This window comes from Chanodichthys erythropterus, chromosome 22 (assembly GCF_024489055.1).
Source record: "Chanodichthys erythropterus isolate Z2021 chromosome 22, ASM2448905v1, whole genome shotgun sequence".
NCBI classification, from domain to species: Eukaryota; Metazoa; Chordata; class Actinopteri; order Cypriniformes; family Xenocyprididae; genus Chanodichthys; species Chanodichthys erythropterus.
The window spans coordinates 36,065,571-36,072,828 of record NC_090242.1 but is presented as its reverse complement, the minus strand read 5'-3'; the positions used below and the strand labels follow the sequence as shown (position 1 = coordinate 36,072,828).

Sequence of the window (7,258 nt, the reverse complement as noted above, 5' to 3'; positions counted from 1 at the left end):
AAGGCCACAAACTGCTAAGTTTTTTCATGCACATCCGGGCTAAGCCAGGGGGCGGGGCAAGGCGAGTACGCGTCGCACGACACCCCCAGGGGCCCGGGAAAGCATGGTTGCCAAGTCTGAATCCGATTCGGCATGAGCACGCCACAACCGTGGGACGCTCAGCCTCATCTTCATGTTCAGAGCCCAACAATACTCTCTCCAATGTAGCAGTCGACATCTGATCCTCTGCTGGAGCCCTGACTAAGATGTTAGGTCCTCCATATTTATTTTAAGGAGGACCAGCAACACATGCAGAAGCTACCAGCCATGTTGGACAGTGAACGTGGCCGCCCAACTGGACGACACACGGCACCCTGGGCACCGACGTGGCCATGTATCTAAACATGATCCACCCACGAACATAGTCACAACATGTTTGCGATGCACTAGAGGAGTGGGGGGCCCACGGAGAATGAGTCGGCGGGTATTGCCCCACTGTGATCCTCTGGTCACCCAGGCTTATTAACCAAAGTAGCACTTTTCTGATTCAGAAAAATAACTAGATCGGGGAATAAGTGAGGGGACTCCACCTCATTAAAGGCAGCCGAGTCTCGACCGTGCATCTAGAGCGCCAGACAGCGCGCAGGGTTGCCGTGGCAACGCGCGCTGTCAGCCGGCAATTCGACGGCACACGGCGCGCTGAGCGCTCAAGCCCTTACGAGAAAGGCGAGCAAACAACGCGCCGACGTGGACATATTTCCATAAGAAAATATGACCACCCACAAACACAGTCTCAGCACGCTAAGCAGACATGAGAGAAAGTGATCGTGGCCGTCAGAGAGGATAGGAAACGACCGCCTCCAGAAACGCACAGACAGAATGACATCTTGAAAAAGACGCAGTGTCTGTCTGTGAAGCTCTTTTAGAAGGGGAAACTTCAGCTCTTTTGTGTCGAGACACACAGGGAGCGTCACGACGTGTTTAGAAAAACACAGGAGGAACCAGACCAAATCGCAGACCAACCAGTGGAATTACAGCGGAACGCTGGGAAAACATTGGATGTTTCCACCCGGCTCACTCCAACTCGCGACCTCGCTGCAGGCGTCGTCACACCAACACAAGCGCCGAAACTTCTTCAGAGGCTTGAAGTTCAAACAGCCGCAGGACACCAGGTAGGCTCCGAAGCGAAAGACAGAGTGCGATTGCATCTGCCCCCCTTTTTATATCCACCTGTTAGGGGAGGTGCGCATTATGCAAATATCGCACGCCAATTCCATTGGCTTGTTTTAGTTCTCTCGAAGCTGATAGGGGCTCTCTAGCGATATCCCAATTCGTCGGTCACTACTGACGTACGTCGAACGTGACCGACTGAAAGGGAACTCAACAAACACAACCACATAAATACTGATGATACCAGACAAAGACACTGAAGGAAACACAGGGAAGCAAATTAACAGAAACTGATACAGGTGTGAATTAACCATCATATTGTAGTAGAAAATGAGAACAAATGGAAAAGGAACTAGAGCTAAACCAAAACAGAACATACATTTTACACTATGTAATATCATGCAGTAAAATAAGGCAAAAAAACTGATTACATCAATGATTACTGTAAAATACAGATTCAGATTAGATGCATTCAGAAAAACATATACTGTATTTATTAATTCTAAATTTCTTCTATATAAAATCCATTCATATACATTCAGTTTATAAACTGTAATAGTGCCTGTCTTAACTATGAACTTGATATTTGCTGAAAAAAGGAACATGATGAAGAATATTTTGCAAGAACAGAACTGCTGCTTTCTACAAAATGAAAACACTCCCACAACTGTAACACAAACATAAAGATTAATATAGCATCAGATTTCTGCATCAGTTTTAACTCTTTTTATTCTCTGTATATGATGTGTGTGTCTCACCTCTTCTGTGACTCTGAAACACCAGAATGAATCTATAAAACACGAGAAACTGCAAATGAAAAACACAAATATCTGATTATAGCATTTAATAGCAATAGCTCACTTTGGCAATAATCTGCCAAGTGTCATCTTTTGTGCTTCAAAGCATTCTGATTTACGACAGGTTAAGTTAGATATTTCATTTTCAGGTCCATACTTACAGTACTCATACTGTACAGTACAGTACTTTTTTTCAACTGCTTACACACAAAATCCTTACTTGTCATACAAATTCTGAAACCTGACACTCAAACAGCAGAACCACACACCAAATCTGCAAAACTAAACACTAATTCCCAGCCTTTGACTCAGTTTTCAATTTCATAAAATACTTTTTACAAAACACAACACACAATTCTTTATGTAACACAGAAAATTCTATCAGGAAGTAACTTGATTTCCCTTTTCAAACACAACCATTGTTTCTGTCCAACTACACACAGTTGATGTATTTCTTTTCTGTCGTACTGTGCAATACTGTATTCACAACCACAAATACTTACAGTAAAAAAAATAAACAGTTTGGTTTCAATCTTGCTTTCGTGTTTACTGTGAATTTTTTTAACATCTCTCTGCCAATTACTTTCAGTCTTGTACAGAAATGTACACAGGAGCTCATGAAAGAAGAGCTTTTGAATAACTGTGTGTATATTATATATCCAAAATTAGAGTATTATAGAAAAGGTGTTTGCAACATATGACAAATGTTTGCTTTTGAGATGTGTTTGTGATATTTTGAATGGAGTTCAAGAGATGTGAGGCATTTTGAATTTTGTGTGTGCAATTCTTGGATTTGTGTGTCAAGTTTAAAAAAAAAAAAAAGAGGCAAAGTTTTGAAAATGTGTGTAAGCAGTTAGAAAAAACTGTAAAAGGTGAATAAATGGATTATAACTACTGCATGAATATAATTTGGTGCCATAAAATCCCCTAAAAATACAAAATATTAAATTAAAAAATACAGTGAACTAAAAAAGTAGAACATTCATTTCATTTAAATAATAATAATAAAAATATCTGTCATTTTTGACCGCCATGTGAACAGAACAGCACCAGTGTTCATTTACACTTAATCTTCAAAATATTTTGAACAAACATAAGAATAAGCATAACAGACTAGAACTGAATTTCACAAAGTAACAGATATTTACATAAAGTTCACAAGACAGAATAACAAAGACTAGGCTATATGAAAGCTTATGACCACAACTGCAAGTGTAAATGATGCTTTTCTATATATATATATATATATATATATAGAGAGAGAGAGAGAGAGAGAGAGAGTGACTGAAAAGTTATAGTTTAGAATTAAGTTTACATATTCAGTCACCAGAGAAGATGTTTGATCTTAAACATCATAAATACTCACAGTTTGGTTTGCCGCCATTAATGCTGTTTTGTCTGACTATCAGAGTTTTTTTCTGTTTTGGATCATTGGATTGTAAATTTTTATCTCTTTTGTTTGTCATTTTCTCCTTCTCTCTTGTCCATACAGTGTGTTTAATAATCTGCAGTCTCCAGTGCATTAATTTCTTGTACATTCTGCCGTTGTATAATCTGTTTAAAAAAATATTTGGAGGTTCAGTTTAGAGTGAAGTTTAAAATTAGTTAATGATTTGTGGACAACACAGGTTTATGTTTCTGAATTTAAACAGCCTAATGAATGAATAAAAATCTTTTACAAAACAGTTAAAGATAAAGTGTTTTATTCACCTTGTGATGAGCTGAGAAGAGAGAATCTCCAGTGCGGCTCTGAGAGATCACACACTTCAGAGAGGCTTTCATGGAAACTTCAGTGAGAACTCCTCCTGTCACTTCTCTTAAATGTCTCTCTTCAGTTTTTTCTAAACGCTGCCTCTGGCTTGTAATAGATTGGTAGATCGTATTGTTCTTCTCACCTGATGCTGTCAGTTCACTGGTTTATTAATGCATGGTTTTCTTTCTAGGAAAATTAACATTTAGAGAGACAGTGGCTGATTTAATACTGATATTGGAAACCAAAAAAAAAAAAAAACCCTGCTGTGTTCGAAAACAGGAAAATGCTGCCTTCGGAGGATACAGCTTCACCTTCTGTTTCCTGAGATATCTTCATCTGATTGATTTTTGAAGGCATCTTAGGCATCAATTCAATTCTGTTAGCTGACTTTGATATCCCACAATCTTGTGCTTTCCATTTGTGACAGCTGAGCGAGAAAAATCTGCATTTTAAAGTTACATTTGCTGTTCAGTTTGTGTGTAAATGTACATTTTTGACCAACATTTTAAACTTTTGATGTCATTTCTAGTGGAAACTTCCTATTCTAGTAATTAAATATTTGTTTTGTTCTCATCAAATCTCATGCTATATTGCTGTAGATCATTAAACTGTTACGCTGCCTCAGAAGTCTGTCTGATAAGGCAGCGAGGCAGCAAGTCAGCTCCCTAGGTTTTCAGATGAGTTAAATTAGGTGCGGAAAATCTACGTTTTAATGGGTTGTATGCAATTGACGCCCCTAAGCTGATGCTTAATAATTTACTCTATAGCGCAGGGGTGTCCAGCTGAGATCTAGCTTCCTGCAGAGTTCAGCTCCAGCCCTGCTCAACACACCTGTCTGTAATTATCAAATGCTCCTGAAGATCTTAATTAGCTGATTCAGGGTTGGAGCTAAACTTTGCAGGTAGGTGATCTCCAGGAACAGAGTGTCCCCTACTGTAGCACAAGTTGCAAAAGTGACCTAAGTATTGAGAAATGTGTCCTAGTGTCTGTAAAAAACTGTAACATCACAATATGTTGCAATCACGCAGAATGTGGTCCTGAACCAGCATGCCAACTTAGGCCCTACAACACGCCCACATATTCACATTTTAGACAGACTGCACAAAATCGTCACAGCAGAAGACCACATGGATGCAAAGCAGATGAGATACATTGTGGGGTGTTTTTAATTTTTTTTTTTTTTTTTAATTTGTTAAAAAACCACAGTGGAGCTATATACTATTTTTGGTACATAAATCTTCTGATTTAACCTTGAGATTTGAAGTATTAGATAACTTAGATATTTGCAACATCTACAATGTCACTAATAATAATTAATTTCTGATAGGAATGCAAAATCAATCGGTAGTTATTAATAGAATATCGAGAGACAAACCTTTACATTCAATTGTGTTTGGTCCGGTTCACTGTTGTTCAACTGAAGTTCCCTTGATTTGTAGATTTTTATTTTTGGTATTTTATATGCCCTTCTGGTGGTTTGTGGAGTAGCATCACCTCGGGTGGATAAAAATAATTCAGCAGAAGTGATACATAGACTGAAGTGGGGAAATCCCCCCCCCCCCCCCATCCCCCCTACAAATCACACCCTGGTTATGAGTTCTCTTTTTGTAACAACTGGTCAACACAGTTCTTCATTTTAGTTTGTATGAGGAAGTGATCAACATGTGGTTGTCAAACAGTTTTCAAATTCTGTCAACAGTTCCTTCTCATCTCAACATCAAACCAGTTACTTGTTTTTTTCCCCCTGTTAAAATAGCTGATTTAACCTGAACAAATTTAATTTCATAATTCTCTCCTTTAAGCCCCGTCATTCTCAAATCCACCAAAGCTTCTAAACACACTGCATCACAACTGTTTCATTATTGTAATGATCAGCTGCTGATTAGACTGTTATTGCTCTTTATTCTTTACAGATCAGTGTCTGTGATGGGTTTGACTGTAAGAATCCTGACTGGAGCATCCATAGTGTTTGGTTAAAATATTCAATTATAACAACATATATATGTTAATATGATTCCCTTTCAGATGAGAAGAACAGACGATTCATTTAAAGCTGTTTCCCTTCATGTTTGTTGGAATGCAGTGCAAGTTTTGTGTTAACGGTATGGCCACAACAGACAGAGGTTCTGCTAAATGTGTTTACAGGTGCTTCTTGCAGGTGCACTTGACATTTGATATTCAACAGTGCTTTGATCTGCCTGCATTGACACTATTCTTTAAGAGTTGCTGTGCAGCCAAAATGATATACCAGAGCTGCTTTGACACAATCTGCATTGTAAAAAGTGCTATAGAAATAAAGGTGACTTGACTTCTGTTGACCGAGAGCATATAGGCGTAATTTGTGGGTGGGACATGTTGATATTGTCCCCACCACTTTTTGAAGCATCTCGCAGCACGGATAATCTAATAAAAGAAACATCTCTAGTTGAATTTTATTCTAGTCAATTTGTTTGTTTGTTTTAAATAATAGGCGATCTGGCGCTAGGATGTGTTGTTTTTGAAATCATCATGTTGAGTGCTCGTTGCTGCAGTTATCAGCAACAATATTCCTGCTCTTGATATACAATCACTAATGAATATCTTTAGTTTTAATGAGGAACATTTAAAAAACAAACAAACAAACAAACAAAAAAACATATGAGAGCGGTTTAGAACCCAGAACCTCTGGCACGCTGAACAACAATTCTGCCACTAGTCCATCAGAACAAACTAATGCTACACTGTTAGCAATTTTCTTGTATTTTTACAGTACAGTACTGGCAGCACAGTTGCCAGCAAGTCACTGTTTTTAATTTACAGTAACTGTACTGTAATTTACTTTACAGTACACAAGAACAGTACTGTAATTCTACAAAACAGTATTTTACTGTATCTTTACAGCATTTTCTAATTTTAGTCTGCTTCTGCTGTAATTAATAATACAGTATTGTACTCTAATATCCATATTGATACATTACTGCTAAATATTACTATAATTTTCAAAATAATTACTAATAATGTTAATATTATAATTATATAATGTAGTTATTACAGTATATAAATTTATAGGAAGTAATATTATAATACTACTTCAGAATACCTGCAAATCAAAAGACAAGTTTTATTCAGTCAATTAAACTATTAAAACCATTTTATTTAAAACCATTCCATGTTCAGAGAATTAGCAATTTACAGATATTAACGGCTGTTAAAGGGACAGTTTACCCCAAAAATGAAAATTCTGTCATCATTTAGTCACCCTCAAGTTGTTCCAAACCTGAATGAGTTTCTTCCTTCTGCTGAACACAAAAGAAGATATTTTAAAGAATGTCGGTAACCAGATAGTTGACAGTACACTTCATCTGTTTGGCATTTCCATCTTCAGGGTTGATTCTGATCAGGAACCTGTAAGAATCAACTCTTCACCTGTCAATATCCTACCAGTCAATAAATAAGCTTTTCATTTTTTAGGTGAACTAACCCTTTAAAACATAGTATTAAAATGGATAATACTTACAGAAAACTGTAGTGGCCCATACTGTAGAGCTGTAAGAAATCAAAACACATTTTATTCAGTTAT

General features: G+C 37.5%; 1 long non-coding RNA gene across 1 annotated transcript; it reads right to left on the bottom strand.

The window, feature by feature from the left end:
- Positions 1–1,274: 1,274 nt before the first annotated feature.
- On the bottom strand, positions 1,275–4,280 carry LOC137013004 (uncharacterized). The gene is made up of 4 exons (XR_010893644.1): positions 3,657–4,280; positions 3,313–3,500; positions 1,908–1,956; positions 1,275–1,816 (listed from the first exon to the last, which is right to left on the bottom strand). It is a non-coding gene; the product is annotated as an uncharacterized lncRNA (long non-coding RNA).
- Positions 4,281–7,258: the final 2,978 nt, after the last annotated feature.